A 13,866-nucleotide genomic window follows, 5' to 3' on the forward strand; every position below is an offset into this window, starting at 1 on the left:
ATTGTATTTTTACAGAGGAGGACTATATTTCGACTCTAGGCGTAGAACCGCCTGAGCTGCGCCACGTTCCAGGGGTTTTTCTCGGGAACCCCTGTCTTCTTGTCCTTGATCCTGTATGCACCTCCTTCGATTACTTCTGTGACGATGTAGGGGCCTAGCCATGGCGATTCGAGCTTTTCAGTACTTTTTGATTTAACCGTAAGACCAAATGATGTGGCCTAAGGGCAAGGATGTGCCCAGATCCCACGAATTTGACCAAGTGAGTGGGTGATTGAGGGGGAAGAGGATGAAGAACACAAGATCCAAATAAGAACACACACACACAACCCAACACAAACCAAATTTACTCCCTTGGTAGGTTAGACCAAGCCAATAGAACCACTTCTTAGAGAGACCCTTGGGTAGAATCTAACAAGTGGGAGATTGGTGAGGAGATCTCAACTAGAACTTGGATGAGAGAGGGGTAGCCTTGAATCATCCATGAAGAGTAGAAATCACTCAAGAGTGCCTTGATACAAAGAACATAGTTCTAGGGAGACAAAGCTCATGTAGTCTAAGCCTAATCTTGTCTAACCCTAATTTGGGGAGAGGGATGAGCTATATATAGGCCAGATCCGTCCAGGGGTAAAAGGGGCATTACAATAAAGTAGTGGTGACCATAGATGATAAATAGACGGTTGGGATGAAGTTGACTTCGAGGGGGGCGGCAGTGCCGGCGTGCATGGGGCGGTAGTGCCGGTGGGGCCGGCAGTGCCGGTGGTGTTGGGGCGGCAGTGCCGGCCCTGGTCTTCGTGGCGTCTTCAGCAGGTTGGGCCGGCAGTGCCGGCGTCAGGGGGCCGGCAGTGCCGGGCGCGCCACCCGGCGATCTTGCCGGCCAGGTGGGGGCGGCAGTGCCGGCCTTGTCGTGGCTGGCGGCTGGAGCGCTTCTCCTTCTTCTCTTCGGTCTTCCCTCCTTCTTCCATGCACCATGATGAATGGCTCCTCTTCCCTTCCCTCGCTTCCTTGCACCATGGGTGTTCCTCCTCTCCGGTCCTCGATGACTCTTGTACCTAATGACATATAACATGCCGACATGAGGTAGCATTCCATTCAAGGTATCTACGAGGTCGAGTATCGAGAGGAAGGAGTTCACCTTGACGCGTATAGCGTGGGTTAGGGTTGAAGTTCCACTTGGGGGACTCTTTGGCCATGGTGTAGCGTCGACGATAGGCGGGGCTGCACTTGATGGTCTTGGTGTAGCGACGTCGGTGACCGGGGCTACATCATCTCCCCCCCTTGGGGAAGAGTCGTCCTCGACTCTTGTTCCTCCTCATCGAAGAGGTAGTCTATGACGGGTGTCCCATGTTGTGGTAGAGGGATAAAGTCGCGGTCGAAGAAGAACTTGGAGAAAAACCACTTGCGAAGGGAAAGCTCCAAGAGGCATTTGGCAAAAATGGGAACCAAAAGAGTGTGGGTGTATCCAACATGTGGAAGGGCAAAAATTTGTGCATGTAAGAGTTGTATGGTGTCAAAAATGTGTGGTGTAGCATTGTCCCAAACAAGTGGAACAAACAAAAGGCAAGTATCGTCGGCAAAATTTGGGACAAAATTGTTATGTGCAATGGCAAAGCGATGGAGACTTCGAACTTGGGAGAGTATGGTTGGCTTGAGCCGAGTATGAGTGTCCTCAAGTGTGAAAGAATCCATTGCAAATGCCAAAGATGAAATGAGAAATCCAAAGAAGAGCAACTTTTTGTGTGACATGTGGCACAAGATGCATAAGGTATCTCTCACATGTACGACATGGTCCTTGAGATTCTCGGAGTGTATGATGAAAGCATCAAGACATACAACAATCATTGTGCCAACAAGATGTGTCAAGATATGTTGCATAAGAAGCAAAAGAGGTGACGAGGCATTGGGCCAAACCGAAAGCTCGACAAAACAAGTCGGAAACACCCGAGGGCGAAGGCTTTTGGGAACATACTCTTTGGTGTGAATCCCATGGGTAAGGCTCTTGTTGGGGTAGCTCTCAATTGCGCGTTTCGTCAACTCATGTTCCGTGGCGGTGGAAACGGTCGTCCGTGTACCTACACATGGAAGAAGCAAAACAAAAAGCGTGTGTGCATGGTAGAGGAACACATCATCCATCATGATGTTCCATGTCTTGTGCACATCACCATTAGTGTCAATCAAGATAGTATGAAATGCATGGCGATGGCGCATATGGCAAGAAGGTGCATTCATGGCATGTGGTAACTCATGATTATCAAAAATAGAGAAGGCTATGGGGGCCATCTCATGGACAATGAAATAAGCATTCTTGCATACCAAGCATAAGAAAGAGCAATTGTTCGCAATCTTGGAAGCAAGGATCATGGAATAGTGTAAACATGTGGGGCAAAGCATGCGGAAGCTAATGTCATCCTTGTCATTATCATTGCAAGCAATACATGGTAAAGAGCAAGTGGTCGACATATTGCAAGCAATGGTGGAAAAATTGAAGCTCTCATAGCATGGCATGGTCATGGTATCACACTCAATCAATTCCACATGATCAACCATGTTATCAAGCAAAGCATCACATGGGAATATGAAAGTAGCATGTGACGTAGCAAATGGATCATCGAGATCATGCATGCACTCATAAGTCATCATGTCCACTAGTGGGATCATGGCATCATCAACACCTATGTTGTTACCTTTGTAGGCCGACTCATTTGAGGTAGGTGTTGTGGAAGTAGGAGGATCCATGTGGTCGACATGTCCGTCTTGAAGCAAGCATGGTGAGATATCATCATCTTCATGCACCATGTACATCGTCTCCATGAGCGGGAACTCGTCCTCCGTGGAACCTAGTGCAACATAAGAAGACACAAACGAGGGAGAGGTTAATGTGTTAGCAAAAGCGATGTCCTCCATGGACCTATCATCTACCTCTCGCAACTCACTTTGTGTATCACTCATGTCCTCCAAATGGAAGCACTCAAACTCGCATATGGGGTGGAAGTCACTCAACTCACTATCACTCTCACTCAAGTGGGCTAAGTGGCTCTCATCCTCACATGGGATTGGTACCAACTCATCAATGAAGCATAGGGGAGTAGGTTCGACTTTCTCATCTCCATGCGCCTCCTTGGTTGAAGGGAAAGTCCCATGCTCAACCATCTCAACTCCATCGCCTCCCAAGTCGTCCTCCGTTGGTGGCGCCATAGTGTCGTGGAGAGCTAGGCTCGGATCCACATCATCCTTGCGATGGCCTTGGAGGTCTTCATCTTGAAGTGTGGGCGCCGTAGGCTTCTTGGTGGCTTGGCCTTGTAGCTCGTCGAAGTGGAGCATGTCGGCGCTCGTCGTTGTGCATTGCCATGCCACGTGACCCTTGGCCTTGCACACTTCACATAGGAGATTTGGACATTCCCGTGGAGGGTGGCCTTGTTGCTTGCACTTGTAGCATCGGAGTCCATAGGCATGTGACGAGGTAGGGGCCATTGTGGTGGTGGCACAAGAGGGAGAAGTCGCCTTATGAGGAAGGTCTTCTTGATGTGCCCTCTCCATCCTTGGAGTGGTAGACACCCTATCATGGTGTTTGTCGCCTTCATGTCGAGGCTCTCGTCTTCGTGCGTCATCACCATGTCTTGAGGAGTGTCGTCGATGATCCTTGGAGGATGTTGGTCGATGGCGATCATGAGGTGGCTTGTGGCGGCGAAGATCATGTGGTGACGTGTGTCGATGAAGACCATGAGGTGGTAGTGGTTGACGACTATCATGAGATGGTGTGAGTCGATGACGGTCCTTGCCATGCCTAGATGATGGCTCATGCGACGTGGCATGTTGCTTGCGGCGCCTTGTGGAGCTTCGAGAAGAGTGTCGATGACGATCATGTTGGGGACACCCTTGAAGCTCCATATGATGTCCTTGATGTCGATGATCTTGTGCATAAGCACTCTCATGGTGGCGCCTTGTAGAGCTCGGAGAAGTGTGTCGATGGCGATCATGTTGAGGACGCTCTTGATGCTCCATATGATGGTGCCATCTTGGAGGTCCTCTATCTTCATATGTAGCTCCATTGGCGATGTAGGTGTACTTGGGAGCATCGTCTTTGCTCATCGTGGAGCGTAGGTGAGGCTCCGCCATGGTGTCGATGTCGTACTCGTGGCGTTGGTCCACCATGTCGTCCATGAGTGGTGAGCCATTGTCGATGTAGAGCTCGTCGATGTCGTCCTCAAGGTTGTGCTCCACCATGTCGTCCATGCTTGAGGAGCCATTGTCGATGTAGAGCTCCTCGATGTCGGTCATGTCGGTGATGCTCGCGGAGCCATAGTCGGTGTCGAGCTCCACATGTTCCTCCACATCCGCGGTGCTTGAAGAGGAATCCTCCTCGAAGTGCTCCATGTAGTCTTCCATCTCCTCTTCTTCACTATCCATGTTAGCACGACAAAAGCTATATGGTGGGTGTTAGTGGAGAGACTACTTTCGGGTCTTACCTTGAAGTGATGGAATTGGGTCAACTAACGATACCGAGAGCAAAATGATTTGTGTTGGGGTACACACACAAAAACACACGCAAAAGCTAGCAAATATGGTGGTAGGTGAGGAATGGTGGAAAGCCAAAAGTCAAAATCCGAAATCAAGTTTGTTGTTAAGAGTGGGTAAGCTCCAAAAATCAAATGTCCAAATGGTGATCACGGAAACACGAATGATGTGGAACTCACACACGAGATGAACGGGGTTAGTGCGACCAAGGAATGAGCGGAAAAGTGTAAGAAGCCCTTAAGCAAGGGTGCTCGGTGTCACACTAACACAAGAAGAGATCAAAGCTTTGGTTGCAACTTGAGAGACAACAAGATTCACACGCGGCCTCTCTTCTCGTCTCTCTTTTGCTTAAAAGCTCTTTACTCTTTTGTATATGGTGGCACTTGCACTCTTTTGTATCTATGGTGGCACTTGCACTCTTTTGTATGTATGGTGCCACTTGCACTCTTTTGCTCTTTTTGTGTTTTGGCGGCTTTTTCTCGCCCTATGTTAGCGTTAGCTCGCTTTTGCTATTTTGCCACACGAGTTTTGCTTATAAGCTTGACTCCACACGACACACACACCTCACAATCGGGGCCACGTGCAATGTCTCGCAACACTTGATAAGCAATGCTCGATAGGATAGGTCGCAAAAGGAAGAGGGGCTACAAGGTGGGGAGCAAGTTATACCTAGATGAATATGTTAGGCGGTGTCGGAACACACAACTTGCGATGATGGCGACGATGGTGTCGTAGTTGCGCCGGAGTCCGGGGTGCCGAAGGTGTCGCCGCGGTGTCGATGTAGGCGCGGAAGCTCAAAAGACAATCCTTGCACTCCAAAACGGAAACCGAGCAAAATAAGTCAATGCCCGAAAACTTGGGTCACGACGAGCGATCGAAGGTGTCAAAATTTTGGAGTCGGAAAATTTCGGAAATGGTGTCAAAATTAGAGTTAAGATGAAAAGGGATAACTGTGAAAGTTTAGGGTCAAACGGGCGCCGGAAAGTTGTCAAAATTTGGGGCAAAAAGAGGAGTCAAAACTGGCCGAAACTGGAACAGCCGATGTACATGGCCGGCAGTGCCGCTGTGGGATGGCCGGCAGTGCCGGGGTGGACAGCACGGCAGTGCCGGCCGGATTGAGGCGGCAGTGCCGGCCTGTCCTTGTGAGCTCGCGCGTGGAAGGAATTGGCCTGGGCGCTTGTTACAGTCGTGCGTGGGGGTGGCCTGGGGCGGAGCGGGCGGCCGTCTTGGGGCGATTGGGCTAGGTCCTGCTGGTGCGCGCGCGCGTGCGGGCGGCGATTGCGGGCGGCGCTAGTGGTGGTTGCTGCCTGCGCGTGGAGCTGGCGAGTGGGGCGGCTCAGGTGGAGTGCGGCGGCGGCAGCTGGTGGTGTGGGCGCGAGGTGGTGGGCCGGAGGCAGGGCGGCGCGGGCCTAGGGCATGGGCTGGCAGCGGGAGCTGTGCGGCGGCCGTCGGCGGAGATCGAGTCCAGGGGCGGCAGGCGGCCGGCGATGTATGGGGATGGGCGAGCGGAGGCGCTGCTGGTCGAGTGGAGCAGGGGCGAACGAGACTCCAGGAGGAAGAAGGAGGCTGGCGGCAGTGCCGACCAAGCCCCACCGGTAGTGCCGGTTGAGCGGCGATCTTGGCTTTATCTGCCGGCCGGTGCCGGCCGAGCAAGAACAGCTCGAGCTGTTCGTCCCAAAACGCGAAAAACGGATGGAAAAAACGTCGATTGTGGGCGGAATAGAAGGAATTTGGCAGCGAAATTTGGAGGGAATGTGGATCTACCATAGGAACACAAAATCCATGGATCAAAACCACTCAAAACGCAACAAAATCCAGATCTGAACCAAAGGCAATTTAGGGCTATTTTTTGGGGACTTTTTGGAGAAATTTTTTTTTGGGGCGAATTTGGGTGGATGGGGGTCAAATCCGGGCTAACCAAGAGCTGCTGATACCATTTGATGTGGCCTAAGGGCAAGGATGTGCCCAGATCCCACGAATTTGACCAAGTGAGTGGGTGATTGAGGGGGAAGAGGATGAAGAACACAAGATCCAAATAAGAACACACACACACAACCCAACACAAACCAAATTTACTCCCTTGGTAGGTTAGACCAAGCCAATAGAACCACTTCTTAGAGAGACCCTTGGGTAGAATCTAACAAGTGGGAGATTGGTGAGGAGATCTCAACTAGAACTTGGATGAGAGAGGGGTAGCCTTGAATCATCCATGAAGAGTAGAAATCACTCAAGAGTGCCTTGATACAAAGAACATAGTTCTAGGGAGACAAAGCTCATGTAGTCTAAGCCTAATCTTGTCTAACCCTAATTTGGGGAGAGGGATGAGCTATATATAGGCCAGATCCGTCCAGGGGTAAAAGGGGCATTACAATAAAGTAGTGGTGACCATAGATGATAAATAGACGGTTGGGATGAAGTTGACTTCGAGGGGGGCGGCAGTGCCGGCGTGCATGGGGCGGTAGTGCCGGTGGGGCCGGCAGTGCCGGTGGTGTTGGGGCGGCAGTGCCGGCCCTGGTCTTGGTGGCGTCTTCGACGGGTTGGGCGGCAGTGCCGGCGTCGGGGCCGGCAGTGCCGGGGCGCGCCCACCGGCGATCCGGCCAGGTGGGGCGGCGGTCGGCCTTGTCGTGGCCGGGCGGTGGAGCGCTTCTCCTTCTTCTCTTCGGTCTTCCCTCCTTCTTCCATGCACCATGATGAATGGCTCCTCTTCCCTTCCCTCGCTTCCTTGCACCATGGGTGTTCCTCCTCTCCGGTCCTCGATGACTCTTGTACCTAATGACATATAACATGCCGACATGAGGTAGCATTCCATTCAAGGTATCTACGAGGTCGAGTATCGAGAGGAAGGAGTTCACCTTGACGCGTATAGCGTGGGTTAGGGTTGAAGTTCCACTTGGGGGACTCTTTGGCCATGGTGTAGCGTCGACGATAGGCGGGGCTGCACTTGATGGTCTTGGTGTAGCGACGTCGGTGACCGGGGCTACATAACCAAATCTCCGACCTGGAAAGATCTTGGCCTTAACCGTCGACTGTGGTAGTTTTTGAGGTCCTGCTGGTATTTGGTTACTCGTGAAAGTACTTCATCTCTAGCTTCATCGAGTGCGTCTACGTCGTCCTCCAAAGCTTTTCTTGAAGTTTCCTCGTCATACTCTGTCACTCTTGGAGAATCATGCTCTATCTCAATTGGCAGTACTGCCTCAGCTCCGTGGATGAGGAAGAACGGAGTTTCTTGTGTCGCCGTATTTGGTGTTGTTCGGATGCTCCATAAAACACTTGGCAATTCTTCTGGCCAGGTATGTCGAGCCTTTTCAAGCGGTCCTAGCAAGCGCTTTTTGATACCGTTGCAGATGATGCCATTGGCTTTCTCGACTTGGCCATTGGTTTGCGGGTGCCCAACTGACGCAAAGTGCAATTTAATGCCTACTTCTGCGCAGTACTCCTTGAATTCCTTGGACGTAAAGTTGGTACCGTTGTCTGTGACATTGCTATGAGGCACTCCGAACTGAAAAACGAGGCCTTTCACAAACTTTATTGCTGATGCTGCATCTGGTGAATTTATTGGCTTCGCTTCTACCCACTTTGTGAATTTGTCGACAGCAACTAACAAGTACTCATATCCTCCTGGCGAAGCTTTGTGCAACTTGCCCACCATATCGAGTCCCCATTGGGCAAAGGGCCACGACAATGGTATTGGCATCAGCTCTGCCGCCGGAGAGTGAGGTTTTGCGGCGAATCTCTGGCACGCGTCGCAGGTTCTTACTATTTCTTTTGCATCCTCGATTGCTGTCAACCAGTAAAATCCTGCCCGAAAAACCTTGGCTGCAATAGCTCGGCTGCTCGCGTGGTGACCACATATTCCTTCATGCACATCTTTTAGGATTATCCTTCCTTCTTCGGGTGTGACGCACCTTTGCAGGACGCCTGAAATACTTCGCTTGTATAACTCCCCTTTGACCACTGTGAAAGCTTTGGACCGTCGAATAATTCGCCTTGCCACAACTGGATCGTCGGGTATTTCTTTCCTAAGGATATACGATATGTACGTTTGCATCCAAGGAACTTCTACCATCATCACAAGCTCTTGGTCTTCTTCGTCCTCCACGGCCTCTTTGAGGGGCACCGAAGTTTTTTCTTCCTTTGCTTTTTTCTGCGCTTTCTTCGGCTTTGTGGATCTCTCCGCTATTTCTTCCCAAAATACACCAGGCGGGATTGGGAGGCACTGCGACCCGATGTTTGCGAGAACGTCGGCTTCATCATTGCTCAACCTACTGATGTGATTTACCTCGCATCCATCAAACAGCTTCTCAAGCTCATTGTACACCTCCTTGTATGCTATCATGCTATCATTGACTGCATCACATTGGTTCATAACTTGCTGAGCCACCAATTGTGAGTCGCCAAAGATTTTTAGTCGAGTTGCGCCGCAAGCTTTTGCCATCTTCATCCCGTGTATGAGGGCTTCGTATTCTGCTTCATTGTTGGATGCGTTTGGGAACGTCATCTGTAGGACATACTTTAACTTGTCGCCTTCAGGTGATATAAGTATCACTCCTGCGCCAGCTCCTTCTACTCTCTTGGATCCATCAAAGTTCATAGTCCAAGTTCTCGACAAATCTGGGGGTCCCGTGTTTTGCAGCTCCATCCACTCTGCAATGAAATCTGGCAAAACTTGCGACTTGATTGCCTTTCTTTTTTCATACGTGATGTCCCGAGGGGAAAGTTCTATTCCCCAAAGGGAGACACGCCCTGTAGCTTCTGGATTATTCAGTATATTTGAGAGAGGTGCTTCATTGACTACTATTATCGGGTGTGCCGAAAAATAGTGGCGCAACTTTCTTGCCGTTGTAATCACTCCATATGCTAGTTTCTGGTACTGCGGGTACCGTTGTTTGGAAGGCGATAAAACTTCGCTGATGAAATATACCGGCCTTTGCACTCCATGGAGTTTCCCTTCTTCTTCTCTTTCGACGACTAGCACCGTGCTAACCACCTGGGGTGTGGCTGCAATGTACATCAGAAGAGGTTCCTTTTCCTTCGGCGCCACCAAGATTGGTGGTGTCGAGATTGTGCGTTTCAAATCCTCGAAAGCTCTATCGGCTTCTTCGTTCCACTGGAATTTCTCCCCTTGCTTTATTAAAGCTTAAAACAGTAACGCTTTTTCTCCCAGCCTGGCGACGAATCTGCTTAAAGCTGCGACTCGCCCAGTTAATTGCTGTATTTCTTTCAACTTTGTTGGCTTCCTCATTGTTACGATAGCTTGTATTTTGTCAGGATTTGCTTCAATCCCTCTTGCTGAAACTAGAAACCCAAGAAGTTCTCCTGCTGGGACGCCGAAGGAGCACTTCGTCGGGTTCAGCTTGAGGCAGAATTTGTCGAGGTTGTCAAAGGTTTCTTTGAGATCCTCGATCAGCGTCACCCCCTTTTTTGACGTTATGACGACATCGTCGATGTATACTTGCACATTTTTCCCAATCTGTGTCGCCAAACACTTCTGCATCATCCTCTGATATGTTGCTCCCGCGTTTTTCAGACCAAAGGGCATTGTTCTGTAGCAAAACACGCCGTAAGGTGTGATGAACGCTGTTTTTACTTCATCTTCTTCTTTTAACCTGATCTGGTTATAACCAGAATATGCGTCCAAAAAGGAAAGACGTTCACATCCTGCCGTGGAGTCGATAATTTGGTCGATCCTCGGGAGGGAAAGTGATCCTTTGGACAATGTTTATTGAGACACGTAAAGTCGACGCACATGCGAAGGACCTTAGTGTTTTTCTTCGGCACCAACACTGGATTTGCTACCCATGTGGCCTCTGTGTGCAGCTCCTTGATAAAACCAGCTTCTCTTAGTCGATCAATTTCTGACAGCATAGCCTTGCGATTTGGTTCCGAAAAACGTCGCAAAGGTTGTTTGATTGGTCTCGCTAGTGGATCCAAGTTTAGGTGGTGCTCGGCAAGTTCCCTGGGTACTCCTGGCATGTCAGCTGGACACCATGCGAAGATTTTCCAGTTCTCACGGAGGAACTCGATGAGCGCGCTTTCCTATGCGAGGTCCATGTCGTTTGCGATGGATGTCGTCTTTTTCGGGTCTGTCGGGTGAATCTGCACCTCTTTAGAATTTTTCTCAGTGTTGAAAGTTGATTCTTTATTTGGCCTTCCAACGTCTGGCAGCACGTCGTAGTCAGTCATGAGCCTTGACGCCAAATACTCAGCTTGCATCCCGAAAGTTTCTGATATTCGATGAAAATCCTTATCACATTTATCGGCTAGGGCGAAGCTTCCTTTGACTGTGATTGGTCCCTTAGGTCCAGGCATCCTCCATAACAGGTACGTGTAATGTGGTACCGCCATAAATCTAGCATATGCTGGTCGACCCAACAGAGCGTGGTACTGTGACGGAAAATCGACGACTTCGAACTCCAGCTTCTCGATTCTGTAATTTTCTCGGGTCCCAAACTGAACGTCGAGATTAATCTTCCCCAGCGGATAACTTGGCTTCTCTAGTGTGATACCGTGGAATCTTGTGTCTGTTGGCTTCAGGTTTGCTAGGGATATGTTCATCTTCCTTAATGTATCTGCGTACATAAGGTTTAAGCTGCTGCCGCCATCTATAAACACGCGAGATACGTCAAATCCTGCGATGACCGCTGGTAGTATGAGTGCTGACTGCCCTGGTCGAGGAACTTGCTGTGGATGATCCGCTATGGTGAAGCCGATGTCCTGCCCTGACCAATTAAGATATTCGACTGTTGGTGGAGGCATTTTTTCTGCCATAAACACCTGCCGCGAGATTACTTTCTGAGTTCTATTGGATGGCCTTCCCTTCTGAATCATCGAGACCGCTCCGTTAGAGTTAGGATCCACGTAAGGCGGTGGTGGAGGTGCTGCCGCTATTCTGAGCTGATGTCGATTGTCGTCCGTAATCGCGGGAGGAGGTGGCAAGTGAATCTCACTCCTTGGTTCTCGAGGATTTCTCTGTGCTGCCTGAGCATTAGCATGCCCGGCATACCTTAGCATTGCCTGGAAATTGCGACAATCCTTCTGCAGATGTCCTGACTGTCGTTTTCCGTTGCTGTCGAGGAAAAAATGCATCTGACACGGCCCGTTCATCATCTCTTCGGGAGACACGAAAGGCCTCTGGAACCTTGGCCCGCTATTTTGCCTATTGTTTCGAGAGTCATCTCTATTGTCGCCTCGTTGCTCGTTGCTTCTCTGGTACTCATCTCTGTTGTTTCCTCCTGCGCTCGCTCGGAAACCAGCCGAAATTTGTCCTGGAGCATCATAGCTCGAGTACTGCCGAGGAAATCGTCGCCTTGGTTGATAATTTTTACCGCGTTCTTCCTCTGGCGACCTATGCCGTTTGTTGTGAACAGCATCTTCTCCATCTGCCCATCTATTTGCTATTTCCATTAACGCGGATACTGTCTTTGGATTGGTCCTCCCCAAATCCTCGACAAAATCTCCACGCCTGATCCCTGCGACAAACGCATCTATTGCTCTCTCGTCAGATATATTTTCTGCCGAGTTTTTGATGATATTCCACCTTTGGATATATTTTCTCATTGGCTCGTCTGGCTTTTGTCGGCACGCTCTCAGCTCCTCTAATGACGCAGGTTTTTTACATGTGGACCGGAAGTTCTTGACGAACACGTCCTCGAAGCTATCCCAGCTGTCGATAGATCCTGGAGGAAGTTTCTTTATCCAAGATCGTGCGGTTCCACTCAGATGCACCTGGATGCTTTGCATAGCTGTTGCTCTGGTTCCTCCCGTAAGCTTCACCGTCTCGAGATAATCGATTAGCCAATCCTCTGGATCTTGAAGGCCGTCGAATTTCTTGAAGTTATCGGGTAACTTGAATCCTGAAGGGACTCGAGTTTTTCGAACTCTCCTTGTGAAGCATGGCAACCCACACATATCCTCGTCGTTTAGCTCTGGGGACTGCTGATGTTCCCTTCTGCTTTATCGCGCTCTGTCAACCCTTGCTTGTGCTGTCGTGTCCCTTGCTCCACTTGGTCCTTCGGGAGCTGCTGCTGTTGCTGCCGCAGGTCGTGGACTATTTTGCCTTGCTGTTCCTTCGGGAGGTGTTGATACAAACGCCGTCCCCATGGCTCCAACTCCTGCCATTGCCATGTTGTACAATGCTTCCCTTGGATCTCCGGGGGGTGGTCTGGATGCAAGGATGAAAGCTTGTGTCGCCATATACCCAGCTTCTGGTGTCTTGGGTATGATGTTTCCTCTCGTGTCTATCGACATAAAAGACATGTCGAGGTTTTGCACCAAGTGCTCTCTTTCTCCTTCAGGTACGTTTTGCAACCTTGATCTTGCTCTGTTCCGAGCTTCCCTGTGGCTATCACCCGAAGTTCTAGATTGTCGACTCAGCTCTGCCCTTCGCCTACTTGATGCAGAGGCTGCCTCCTTTCTTCTGTTTAGCTCAGCTGTCTGTTTTTCCAATTCCCTTGCAGCTCGTGCGAGCCTATATTGATATGCTTGTAATTCTTCTGGCGTGGCTGTGGTGGCCATTGGTTCTGAGCCATCCATAGCTCTCGCGGCTCTATCCCATGCTGTTTGCGGAAGTTGGACTCTGTCTCGCGGCTGTGGCCCGATATATTTATTGCCTAGGCCTCATCGCAAATCAGAGGGATCGACGTATGGATTTCCCAAATCGTCGAAAGCCTCAGATGTTTCTTCCTGATTACGACTTGGCTCTCCGATGACATAAATCTGATGATACTTTGTATTCAGATCTATGTTGGGTTTGGTGACACTGATACGTCCAAAACGTATCTACTTTCCCGAACACTTTTGCTATTGTTTTGCCTCTAATTTGTGTATTTTGGATGCAACTAACACGGACTAACGCTGTTTTCAGCAGAACTGCTCTGGTGTCTCGTTTTTGTGCAGAAATCCAACTTTCGGGAAAATCCTCAGAATTTATGCAGAAGGCCCTATTTTCCCAGAATACTGACGGAGCCAGAAGGACAAATACGGTGGAGGCCCGAGGGCCCCACACCATAAGGCGGCGCGGCCTAGGGGGGGCCCGCGCGGCCCTATGGTGTGGCCCCCTCGGCCGGCCTCCGACGCCCTCCTTCGGACTATATATTGCCTTCGACCTAAAAACGCACGGGGAGAAGTCGAAATCGCCAGAAAGCCTCCAGAACGCCGCCACATCGCGAAACTCCGTCTCGGGAGCCAGAAGTCTCCGTTCTGGCACTCCGCCGGGACGGGGAATTGGAGGAGATCATCGCCATCATCACCGCCAACACCTCTCCATCAACCAGCCATGTTTCCCCCATCCATGTGTGAGTAATTCCCCCGCTGTAGGCCGAAGGGGATGGTAGGGATTGGATGAGATTGGTCATG

The sequence above is a fragment of the Lolium perenne genome, chromosome 4 (assembly GCF_019359855.2).
Source record: "Lolium perenne isolate Kyuss_39 chromosome 4, Kyuss_2.0, whole genome shotgun sequence".
In the NCBI taxonomy this organism is placed as follows: domain Eukaryota; kingdom Viridiplantae; phylum Streptophyta; class Magnoliopsida; order Poales; family Poaceae; genus Lolium; species Lolium perenne.